Source organism: Anabrus simplex, chromosome 1, assembly GCF_040414725.1.
Source record: "Anabrus simplex isolate iqAnaSimp1 chromosome 1, ASM4041472v1, whole genome shotgun sequence".
In the NCBI taxonomy this organism is placed as follows: domain Eukaryota; kingdom Metazoa; phylum Arthropoda; class Insecta; order Orthoptera; family Tettigoniidae; genus Anabrus; species Anabrus simplex.
In genome coordinates, this window is record NC_090265.1 from 1,168,475,962 (window position 1) to 1,168,489,438 (window position 13,477).

Sequence of the window (13,477 nt, forward strand, 5' to 3'; positions counted from 1 at the left end):
TGAATTCAGATTGTTATGAATAGACTGTATGATAGAGAATTTAATTCTCATTATTCCTTGTGATGTCAAGTTAATCAGCATGGATATCAAGTACAATATAATTTGTGGTGCCACAAACATGAACAATGGCATAAGGTCCTCTTAACATCTGAATCAAGCTTCAGAGTGCTTAAATATTTCAGAAGAATATACATAATTATGGAGACAACTATGTAATATCTAAAGATTGACACAAATGCAGGAGGTTCACTTCATTCATTCATCCACTGAGTTAATTACTAACTTAGCCTTTATCTCCTCATTCTGAGCACCCTCATGCCATTGTTCTCACCTGATTGAACCAGCAACTTCAATGTCTGTTACTTCCGGATTATGAATAAAATATCCCAGATCTGCCCAGCATTCACTCTGAAAACAGATCAATGTAAAGATAGTTTTGTCTGAGAGCTGACTTTTTCCTTACAGAATACTGTTTATCACCACTACAACACTGCCTTAGATTTGCTCCACCTTGGTCCAGTTTCACTTAGTGTGCTACCATCCTGAGAGTATACACATCCTAAATACTTGAATACAGTGAATGAGATGTCCATAGAAATGGTTTGTGAGTTCTCTGCTTCCTATTTATTAAGAGTTTAATCAAATTATTGTAGCTATTTTTGCTTTTTAATGGAGATGATAGGGATTTTAATCTGTTTCTGGACAGGTTAAATTGTATCTTAGAGTATGTGCATAAATTTAAGGTTATTTTATGTGCTGAATTTAATGTAAATTTTAGAAATAAGAACTCCCTTCAATATTGTAAACTCAGTGATATATTAAATTCATTTGGGTTATACATTTTGACTATGGTTTACCAGACCAAGAAGAAAAGATCATGGAAGCTGTATAGATAATACAGTGTTTAATAATAATTACAAAATTAGCTGCTGCATCTTAGAAACACTTGTTTCTGATCACTGGGCAGTGTTACTATATTAATCTACTAGCAGTTACATGTGGCTTCACTCGTGCAGACTTCGTAATTTGATAAAAGTAATCGTTCCTTGGCACTGAACTAAGACATTATCTAAAAATACCTGAAGTATTAAAACTCACCAAAAAATTGAGTTTCATTTACCCCAGAATCTCTTTGTAAACCTTGTTTGTGATATTGCCTTTTGGGGCTAAGGCGACCATGCAACAAAGAGCTGCACAGGTGAGAAACTGTCTTTTCTCAAGTCGAAAAAGTAATTAAAGTACATTTCCTTATTTTTAAAAGAGATTCCAAATACTTATTTATATGTCTGTAACACCTTCAGTTTTTGAGATATAAGTTTCCCCATAAAAAGAATTTAACCCCTTTACCAGTCCTTCCCCATTCCACCCCACCCCACCTAAGTGGATTTTCCAAAAACAAAAATATGCATGTTTCTTTATTTTTAAAGGAGATTCCAAATACCAATTTTCACGTCTGTAACATCCTCAGTTTTTGAGATATATGTATCCTCATAAAAAATAATTCAACTCTTTTTTCACTTCTTTTCACCCCCGTTAAGTGCCTTTTCCGAAAACAAATAAGTATATGTTCCTGTACTTTTAAAGGACTTTCCAAATACCAAGTTTCTTGTCCGTAACATGTTAAGTTTTTGATATATACTGTAGATATCTGCCTGCTGTCATATTTTCTTGATGGATACAGTACTTTTGCATCGATCTCTTGGCACAGGCCAGAGTAAAGTGTAGCTTCCACCGAAGTCCCAGTCAACATCCATGGCTGTTACAATATGGAAGTTGCTGGGGTATGGGTAGTGCTGAGTAATGACATTCAGAGCATCACTAGTGCATCTAAATGTTATGAAAGGTGCTGCTCATAGGGTCAGTCGTGCTGCAATAGTACATTCTGACCCAGTGAGGAAAGCAATGGCAAACTACCTCACGCCTCATCTTGCCTAGTACGCCTCATTTTGGTGCTGCCATTGGTTTTTGGGGTTTCCTTATAACTGCATAACCTTTGGTGGTGCTATTGAGGATCCAACCAGCCTCTGAGCTGATGACCTAACAGACTGTAGATATACCAGTATTCACTTTAAAAATTCACCCGCTTTTTCAATTCTTTTCAGCCCCTTAAGTGGATTATCCGAAAACAAAAAAATTAAGCATTTCTTTATTTTTAAAGGAGATTCCAAATACCATTTTTCACATCTGTAGTATCTTCAGTTTTTGAGATATAAGTGTCCTCATAAAAAGAATTCAACTTCTTCTTCACTTCTTTCCACCCCTCTCCCCTGTTTAGTGGACTTTCCAAAAACAAAAATTACCTGTTTTATTATTTTTAAAGGAAATTCAAAATACCAACTTTCACATCTGCAACAGCTTCAGTTTTTGAGTTATAAGTATTCTCATAAACAGAATTCAACTCCTTCTTTACTTATTTTTAACCCCCACCCCAATTTTTGAAGATTTTCTTAAAACAAAAATACATGGTTCTTTATTATTAAAGGAGATTCCAGTTTTTGAGATATCAGTATCCTAATAATGAGGTGTCAACCCACTTTTCAGACCTTTTTACCCCGGTTAAATATTTATCCAAAAACAAAATAAGTTTCTTTATTTTTAAAAGAGATTAAAAATATTAATTTTCACGTCTGTAACATGTTAAGTTTTTGAGATATATTTAATATGATTTTTTTTTAAATTCACCCTCTTTTTAGTTCCCCTTAAGTGGATTTTCCAAAATCAAATTATCTACATTTCTTTGCCTTTACAGGAGATTCCAAATACCCCAATTTTCATGTCTGTAACATGATATGTTTCTAAAATAGACTTTCCAAAAACAAAAAATTTGTATTTCTTTTTTTTTAAAGGAGACTCCAAATACCAATTTTCATGTATGTAACATCTTCAGGTTTTGAGATATAAGTATCCTCATAAAAGGTATTCATCCACTTTTTCCCCTTTTTTCACCCCCTTAATGCGATTTTCTGAAAACAAAAAATACATATTTCCTTATTTTTAAAGGAGATTCCAAATACAGTACCAATTTTTACATCTGTAATCATTTAAGTTTTTGAGATATAGATACCTCATTTTAAAAATTCATCACTCTTTTCACCCTGTTGGCAACAGAATATTCAAAAATCCTCCCTTAGTGAGCACCTACACTCTAATATAAATGTATTCCAAAAATTTAATTTCTTGTAGTTTTGTCATGGCGATGATAAATCAGTCAGTCAGTCAGTCAGGACATGTTATTTTATATATATGGATTTCAAAAGTAAGTAGTTATGATGTACATCATTTTGTATGAAGAAAAGTAGGGGTTATGAAGGAAGAAAATATTTAAAATTTACTTAATTTCTTATCAAAAATAAACTAGAATGAAATATTTCCTATGTCAACAATTACAAACTAAAATAATTTTTTAATGGAAAATTTTATATTATCTGTCGAAAGGGTTTTTCTTCTAATATCTGTAGGTTGTAGAACATGGGGCATAATAAAAATAAGGACCATAGCACAGAAATTGAAGATACGAAGCAACTATGTAAAAGGACATATGATCTCTACATGAGTACAGGTTGTGATAACTTAAGATGCTTTACAAATACCATAAAAAGAAATTCTTATCATTAAAAAAAGGAACTAGGAAGAGAGCAAATGATTTCTTTATTACCCAGTCACAAAATAAAAACAAAGCAATGTGGGAAGTAGTTAATAGGCAGATGAACAAACCTAAACAGGAGCCTTATCTCAACACAGGCAACTTGATAGCTTCAGATATGGATACCCAGGTTATAGTAGATAAAGTTTAGTCAAATGTTTATCACACAGATTTTATCTCTTATCTGAAGAGATTACCAAACCTAGTGGTAAAACCAAACCAAACCCCATGGTGCAACAGTCCTGAAGGGACTTCCCCTACCAAGCGACTGCTGCATAGCCCAAAGGCCTGCAGATTATGAGGTGTGGTGTGGTCAGCATGACAAATCCTCTTGGCCGTTTATTCTTGGCTTTCTTGACTGGGGTTGCCATCTTACCATCTGATTGCTCCTTAATTGTAGTCATGTAGGCTGAGCGGACCTCAAACCAGCCCTCAGATACAGATAAGAATCCCTGACCTGGCTGGGAATCGAACCCGGGACCTGCGAGTAAGAGGCAAGCATGCTATCCCTAGACCACAGGGCCAGAAAACCTAGAGTACCTTCAGTTTTAAGATAGTTGAGGTTACTAATGTACATTATATCAAGTAATAATTCAGTTGATAAACAGCCGTTGTGAGAATGTGTATGGCATAAGTTCAAATATTCTAAAATATGGCGTTGATTTTATATGTGAAGTTCTAACATATATAATCAAGAGTTGCATATTGGAGTCTGTTTATCCCAATTAATTCAAGGTTGTTAGAGTCACACAAATTTATCAGAGTGGTGATACATCTGTTCTGAATAGTTATAGGCCAATATAACCATAGTTCTTATAGTTTTCAAAGTTTCTTTAGTTTTAATAAACAACTGATATTTTAAAACTCATGATCTGTTTAGTAATTGCCAGTTTGAGTATAGATCTGGTTTAGGAATTGTCAAAGCTGCTACTACCTTGATTTCAAATTGTCTTGATGCTTTAGATAACAGAATTCCATTAAATATCAGCAGTTTGACCTTTCAAGAGCTTTTGACAGTCTTTCATGAAATGTTGTTAGAAAAGTGGAGGTTTTATGGACTTGATGAACCATTTATCATGTTAGTCCAATCTTACCAGCGGGTTACTTTTAAAAATTTGACTTCAGCCTTCTTACCATTAGTTCAGGGCATGCCTCAAGGGTCAACCGTTGGGCTCACTTTGTTTATAATTTATGTTAATGACTTGTCCCACAACATCATAGGGCCTTCTCTAGATGGATATTTTCCTGCAGGTGATTTGGCTCTATGTTTAAAAGCAAACTCTGAATATGATATAACACATCTAACTGAAACTACCTCGGAGACAGTTGAAGATTGGTGTTTAAATCCAGATACATTATAATTTGCTCCTGGTTATAGAGCAGAAGAGGATCCTAATTCAGTAATTTTTTGGGGGGGCCGGGCGGGGGATATTAACTGATCCTAAATTAAGCTGGATTTGTAATGTGGGCAGAGTTGAAAACAAAGTTAACAAAGTCATACACTTGCTAAAGAAACTGAGATCCTATGTGAGTGTAGAAACTTTTAAGAACTATATACTTTTGTCATGTTCATAGTTACCTGTTTTATGGTGTAATTCTTTGGGCTCACCAAAGAGAATCAGGAAGATTATATAAGTTTAAAAAAAGCCCATTAGAATAGTTAGTAGTATCCCCTATCAAGCACATTGCAGACAGAATTTTAGATCATTAAAAATTATGACAACAAAAGATGCAGTTGACTTTTAACTCCTTTAAAATCAACATGAAAAAGAAATGAATTAACACATGCTTGTATACCTGTGATTCATTTTTTGAACTTATGTAGGAATTTCAATCTTAACCCTTCTTTAGATATTCACTATTTTTTACTGAATGTATCTCTACTCTTATTTATTTGATAAACATTGTTTCTTGTTGTAGAACTTCTTAATATAATTACTATATGATACAAATATATGAAGAATATAAGATAACTGTATTAGGATTATTGGCAGACTGATATATAATAGCAACTTCTGGCTCAGTGAGGAAAGCAACAGGAAACTACCTCACTCCTCATTTCCCTAGTACGCCTCTTCAGTGAAGCCTAGGCTATCTACGACAGCTGTTGGCGGAACTGTGGAGGATCAAACCAGCCTTCGGGCTGAATACCCAACATACATACATATGTACTTGGATTGTACTATATATAGGTCTAGTTCATAGACAATTGTAATGTTACTGATGACCTTAGGAATTTCTGCAATAAAGTTTCAACATTCAATGATCCATCTTCTGTTCCGGTTTTGTATCCTCATCCTAATATGCAGTACTCTTGGGTTTCTTCCCAGCTGATATCATTTTAGTCTTGGAAATGCTCATTTTCACATCCATCATCTCTTTTCAGACTCCAGGTTATTACACTACAGGTTTTTGGCATAGTCTGCCATTAAGACAAAGTTGTTAGCTTAGGCCAAACTGCTTGCTACATTTTCACCGAACTGAATTCCTCACTGCTGTTTTATATTTTATTCAATGATCCATATATACTGTGAACAACAAAAGTCAATGATATAGATTATTATTATTATTATTATGATTATTATTATTATTATTATTATTATTATTATTATTATTATTATTATTATTATTATTATTATGATTATGATTATTATTATTATTATTATTATTATTATTATTATTATTATTATTATTATTATTATTATTATTATTATTATTATTATTATTATTATTATTATTATTATTATTATTATTATTATTATTATTATTATTATTATTATTATTATTATTATTATTATTATTATTATTCAAACAGGAACATTCGCAAGATGTATGAAACTTTCAACACAATTAAAAAAGGATTTCAACCAAGATTGAGTATTAAGAGAGATACCGTAAGTCTGGAAATTTGTTGATCAGGACAAATTATTAAATTACTGTAAGCAATACTTCAATTCATTGCTGAATTGTGACAATCCAGAAACCTGTATTGGTAAACCATCTAGTTCCCCATCAGAAGAACAAATACCAGAGCTATCATATCAAGAGGTATTACAAAGTATTATACATTTTAAAAAAACAAAAAAGCTTCAGGTAGTGATAACATTCCTACTGAGCTTATTAAATATGGTGGAGAAAGATACATAAATACATACATAAGATCATTATAAGGATATGGCATGATGAAGTTATTCCAAAAGAATGGCAGGAATCACTTATTGTCCCAATTCATAAAGGTGATAAGGAAGAACTTCAAAATTATCGTGGTATATCTCTTGTAAACAAGGCCTACAAAATTCTGTCTTTTATTCTTTTACAGTGTTTAAAACTATTTGTTTACAATGTTATTGGGGATATCAGAATGGTTTTTGTAGTAACAGATCCACTACAGACAACATATTTGCAATTAAGTCTATTAATGATATGGTGTGGGAACACAAGGAGTCGGTTCATTATCTCTTTATAAATTTCTTCAAGGCATATGATTCAATCCATAGAGAAGGGCTGTGGAACATAATGATGGAGTTTGGCTTTCCCATAAAATTAATTAAAATGTGAAAACTGTGTATGGATGGTAATGTTAGCTGTGTTTTGCTCATGGGCAGAAAATCAAGTTCCTTCCAGAATAAAACTGGTCTGAGACAAGGGGATGCACTATCTCCTCTTCTATTCAACATTGCACTTGAGAAGATTATCAGGAAATTAGCTTGTGTACCTGTTGGCATTTGCCTTTGCTGGCAGGACCTAGTGTTAACAGTGCACTATGTCTTCTGGTATAGACTAGAGCAATTTTGTTACTTTCATAGATCTGTCTCTGTCTTATCATTGGCTTTGACAATATGAAAGTGACCGAGGTATGAGCGATGCTAGTAATGTCAATCCTTATGCAGCCTGTCCCTGCTATGAATGGTGTGAAAATGTTGCTCATAGGGTCGGTTTGTGTATGCATTTCAGTGGGCTTGGCAAACTGATATGTAATAGCAACTCTGGCTCGGTGAGGAAAGCAATGGGAAACTACCTCACTCCTCATTTCCCTAATACGCCTCTTCAGTGATGTCTAGGCCATCTATGACAGCTGATGGCAGAGCTGTTGAGGATCCCACCAGCGGCATCGCTGACGGACTGAACATACATACATACATACATACATACATACATACCTGTTGGCATCATATTGGGGAGACAACATAAAATCCTTGCATATGCGGATGATATTGTTCTTATTGGCTGCTATGAATTAAAAATTAGGCAGTTATTTGTGGAACTAGAGGAAATGGAAGCAAGAATTGGCTTACGGGTAAATGATATAAAGACACATTACATGGTCGTACAGAGACCAAATCATGAGGAGGTTGACAGATTGCCTTTGAAGATTGGGAAATATATATTTAAAAGGGTGGAAGAGTTTAAATTCCTTGGTGTATTAATCGATGAGCTAAACAGAAGGCAACAGGAACACCAAGCTAGAATTAAGAATGCAAATAAGGCATTTTACTCTATGAGCACTATATTAAGCTCCAAGTTTTTAACAAGGAATGAAAAAATGATTATCTACAATACAATGATTTGACCAGTTCTTCTGTATGGTACCAATATAAATGGTCCGTTATTGGACATTATGAATTTTCCAGCTAACTCATTTCTGGTTGCCTATGGGAATCAACATCTATATCAACTTCTGTATGGTTCCCAGACAAGGAGTATAGCCAAGAAAGAGCAGCAGCAGTCACAAGTCTTTGAGAATAAAGTTTATAGAAATAGAAAAATATTTGGCCCATGGTTTGATCCTATCTCTCAAAGCTGGCAGAAAAGATCTAATTATGAGATTTAAGCCCTCTCTCAACAACACACTATAATGGGTGTGAAAGACTCCAACAGATTGTGCTGGGATGGACATGTACTGAGGATGCAGGATAACAAAGCACCAGTAGATCTTAATGGGAAAAGACCTTCAGGAAGACCCCGAAGCACCTGGAAGAAGGAGATCAACAAGGTATGCCAGACATTCCAAATTGATCACTGGGAAGAGCAGGCTCAAAATTGAAAAGGATGGAAGAAGATTGTGACATCGGCATGGGAACTTCATGTCCCTCAGAAGTCTACGGAGCGAGTAAGTGATTATTATTATTATTATTATTATTATTATTATTATTATTATTATTATTATTATTATTATTATTATTATTATTATTATTTGTTAGATAGTCACTGTTTGGTCGACTTGCTCCTTCGATATTGAGCTGCAGAATATTTAAAGTAGGATCATGATTTTCAGTACGTACTTGTTCTGTGTGTATAGATGAAACTGTTTTTTGTGTAATTGTACATATTTGTTAATAACCAAATTGTAACAATGTATCCTCATGCCATACTAAATATATATATATTATTATTATTATTATTATTATTGTTGTTGTTGTTGTTGTTGTTTCATTATGCCCATTCATAGAGCACGTTGGAACTTGTTCATTGGCTTGATGACTTTCGCCTTCCTATTCTTCCAAAATCTTCATGAAGACACTGTGTTGCCTCTTCCATTCTTCTGACCACTTTGTACCAGTCCTGCTGCTAGTTTTGACCACAAATGTGTGTTTTCTGAAAATCCAGTTAAGGGGAAGTGTTAAACGGGTTGAATTTTAAAAATGAGCACATCTACAGTATACCGTACCTCAAAAACTTAACATATTGCAGACATTAAAATTGGTATGTTTAATCTTTTTTAAAAATAAAATAACACATACTTTTTTGTTTTGGAAAAGAACACTTAAGGGGTGGGGGTTGTAAACTGGAGTGAAAAAACTGTTGAAATATTTTTATGAGGATAATTATTATATCTCAAAAACAGAAGATGTTACAGACATGCGTGTTCCTTTACTTTTACAGGAGATTCCAAAGACCAATTTTCATGTCCGTAACATCTTCAGTATTGATATATAATTATCCTCATAAAAAGAATTCAACACTTTCTTCACTTCTTTTCACCCACCCTTCAGTGAATTTTCTAAAAACAAAAAAGTATGTGTTTCTTTATTTTTCAAGGAGATTACAAATACCAATTTTCATGTCTGTAATATCTTCAGTTTTGGAGAAACCAGATTTCTAATCAAATAATTCAACCCCTTTTTAGCCATTTTTAAACCAACCCCCTTAAGTGTTTTCTCTGAAAACAAAAAAATGTGTTACTTCATTTTTAAAAGAGATTAAAATACCAATTTTGACGTCTGTAATATGTTTGTTTTTAAAATATACCATAGGTATGCTCATTTTAAAAATTAACCCCCTTTAACACTCCCCCTTAAGTGGATTTTCAAAAAACAAATTACTGTATGCATGTTCCTTTACTTTTACAGGAGAATCCAAATACCAATTTCGACGTCTATAACATGTTACTGTTTGAAATATATTGTAGATATTCTCATTTTAAAATTCATTTCATGACTGTAACATCTTCAGTTTTCAAGATATAAGTAGCCTCGTAAAAGGTATTCAACCAATTTTCACCCTTTTTCACCCCCTTAAGAGCATTTCTGAAAACAAAATAATACGTGATTCCTTATTTTTTAAAGGAGATTCCAAATACCAGTTTTTATGTCTTTTAAGTGTTAAGTTTTTCAGATATAAATACACTAATTTAAAAAATACACCCCCCTTTTTACCCTCTTAGCGATGGAACATCAAAAAATCCTTCCTTAGCGAGCACCTACATTGCAATATAAATGTATTCCTAAAAGTTAATTTCTTTAGGTCCAGTAGTTTTGGCCTAACTACAAATAATTTACTAGAGGAGTTGTTCAATAAATTTCCAAATTCTCTGAAATTATTTAAGAAAAGACTAGGTAAAAACTGATAGGGAATCTGCCACCTGGGCGACTTCTGTAAATGCAGATCAGTGGTGATTGATTGATTGATTGATTGATTGATTGATTGATTGATTGATTGATTGATTGATTGATTGATTGATTGATTGATTGATTGACAATCTATTTGACCTACTGAATCTAAAATATCTACTGTACCTTGCTGAAATCCTACAAGCAGAGTTTCACAAGAATAACCTTTCCTAAACCCGAACGGCCTTCTATTAGGTAATTTTGCAAATGTATCTAATATAACCACACAGAATGTTTTCCCAAACACCCAGTCCCCAGGCCAGGGATATTAATCTTACAATTAAAAACCCCTGACCCAGCCGGGAATCAAACCCGGTGCCGCCGAGTGCAGGCAGACATGTTGCCACCTACACCGCGGGGCCGGACTTCCCAGAGTTTACATATAACACATGTTAAGCTGACTGGCCTGTAATTATACGCTTTATGTTGATCACCCTTTCCTTTGTACACTGGGTCTACTATAGCAATTCCTCAGTCATTTTGCATAGCTCCTCCATGCAAACAGTAATCAAATATATACTTCAGATATGGTATGATATTCCAACTCACAGCCTTTAATATATCTCCAGAAATCTTATCAATTCCAGTTGCCTTCCAAGTTTTCAACTCTTGTATCTTTTTGTAAATATCTTTGTTATCAAAGGTAAATTTGATTAGTTCATTCCCCTTGATTTATAATTCCTGGAATATCCTTACTGGAACCTGTTTGTGACATATAGTACCTCTTCATCCCCTTCTGTTTTCACCAAAACTCATATGACTGCCAATTATATTTGCTCATAATGTTATCCTTAGCTGACTTCTTCACTACATTTAATTTCCTGGTAAGTTCCTTCAATTTCTCCTTATATGCACAACCTTCCCTAAATCTATCTCTTTCCAACCGGCACTTCCTCCATAATCTCTTTATTTCTCTGTTATAATATTATAATACAGTGGATTTTGCCATTCCCTGCCACCTTTATGTTACATACCTTTTTCCACACTCCCAACAATTGCTTTAAACCCATCCCATAGGCTGTTTATTTGTTCACTTGCCATCATTACTACTTTTTGTAAAACTCGCTCATATCTTTCTTATCAACCATATGGTACTGACTAATATTCCTACTGTGGGACATAAAAGCAATAACATTATTAATATTCCTACTTTTACAAACTACTAGGTTAGTTGGCCGGGCGGTTAGAGTCGTGTAGCTGTGAGCTTGCATCCAGGAGATAGTGGGTTCGAATCCTACTGTCGGCAGCCCTGAAGATGGTTTTCCGTGGTTTCCCATTTTCACACCAGGCAAATGCTGGGGCTGTACCTTAATTAAGGCCACGGCCGCTTCCTTCCAACTCCTAGGCCATTCCTATCCCATTGTCGCTGAAAGACCTATCTGTGTCAGTGCAATGTTAAGCCACTAGCAAAAAAAAACCTTTTACAAACTTCCATTCTATCACATTTATTTTTAACTATGGTGAGAATAGTTACATGATCACTTATACCATCTGTCACTTCAGTTTCCCTTTAGCATTCATCTGGTTTTATCAGTACCACATCTAGAATATTCTTCCCTCTAGTTGGTTCTTTCACTTTCTGGTTACCATTTATTGATCATGCTTTCTGTCATTCGCAATACCATCCCAGTTAACATTTAGTAAATTTAGATCACTCGCTACAATTGCATTCCTTTCAGTGTCATTTTCCACATAGCTGATTAACTTATCAAATAATTCTGTGTCAGCGTCACCCTTTCAAGGTCTGTACACCCCAAAAACATCAAGTCGCTGGTTTTCTTTAGAGATGAGCCTTTACATATAGAATCTCATATTTCTCATCTTTAACTTGTTCATAGCTTACACATCTTCTTTCACCAGAATGAATACTACCACTCCTTTTGAATCTTCTTTGTCTCTATGTTAAACACTCTAGTTCTATGAGGACATTTCTGCATCCATTATATCACTTTTTAGCCTGATTCGACTTCTGTCACAATATCTGTTATATATATTAAATTATTTAATTCTATTCCTTTCTTTATAATACTTCTACAGTTTATAACAACTTTATGTCATCCTTAGATGACTTCCAGTTCTCTGTACACTCACCACCGCTCCCTAGCCCACCCTGTTTCCCGATATATATCTCCTGTAACCTTTGTATATAAACCTCCTAACTTGTATATACCACTGTGGTTCAAATGAAGATCATCTGAACATACATCTCTATCTCCTACTTATCCATTAGGAACTACAAATCTTGCTCTCAGTTCCCGACATACCCACTCTATAGTTTAATTTAAATTTCTGATAAAAGTAATAATTGTATGGCACTTTCCAACCACCTTCCAGTCTGCATCCCTCTTACACAATATTCCACTGACAACAATTTCCACTCTCTTAAACTTCTTCCATACTGCATTAACCAGATCCCACACATCCCCAACTATGTTGGTATCTATTCCTGCTTGCTGTACTAATATGAAGAACCAATACCTTCTCGTTACCTTCCTCCTGCTCTTCTACATTCATCAACATCTGTCTAAACGTAATTCTCTGAATAACACTCTACCCTAGTTCCCATTCCTTCCACACACTTTCCCCACGTGTCTAACAATGGAATCTACCATGGCCAGAGCCTTAATCCCTCCAACCTAATTAGATTCTCCCCCCCCCCCCCTACTGATCTCTCTTATCTTCCCTGATGATTGCAGAACCCATTACCTCCTCCCTTGTCTCACTGCCATTACCCTGTTCTACTTCCTTCTTACTATCCTGTACTCTATGTTTCCTTTTCCTACCTCTTCCTGTCCTCTTACCTCCCCCTCCTCTGTAATACTTCCCTATGATGATGATGATGATGATGATGATAATAATAATAATAATAATAATAATAATAATAGTAATTAATAATTAATAATTAATAATAATAATAATAATAATAATAATAATAATAATAATA

General features: G+C 34.3%; 1 protein-coding gene across 5 annotated transcripts in view; it reads right to left on the reverse strand.

Annotated features, from left to right (window-relative positions):
- LOC136858147 (cytochrome P450 4c3) overlaps positions 1-13,477 on the reverse strand; it is a 244,644-nt gene that overhangs the window by 219,049 nt on the left and 12,118 nt on the right. The window contains exon 2 of one of the 5 annotated variants that reach the window (XM_067137474.2): positions 332-408. The exons of 3 other annotated variants lie outside the window; for them this stretch is intronic. The gene's annotated coding sequence lies outside the window, so the exon portion shown is untranslated. Of the gene's footprint in view, positions 1-331; positions 409-3,714; positions 3,735-13,477 lie in introns of those variants that run through there. One more of the 5 variants, XM_068225433.1, reaches the window with a different exon arrangement.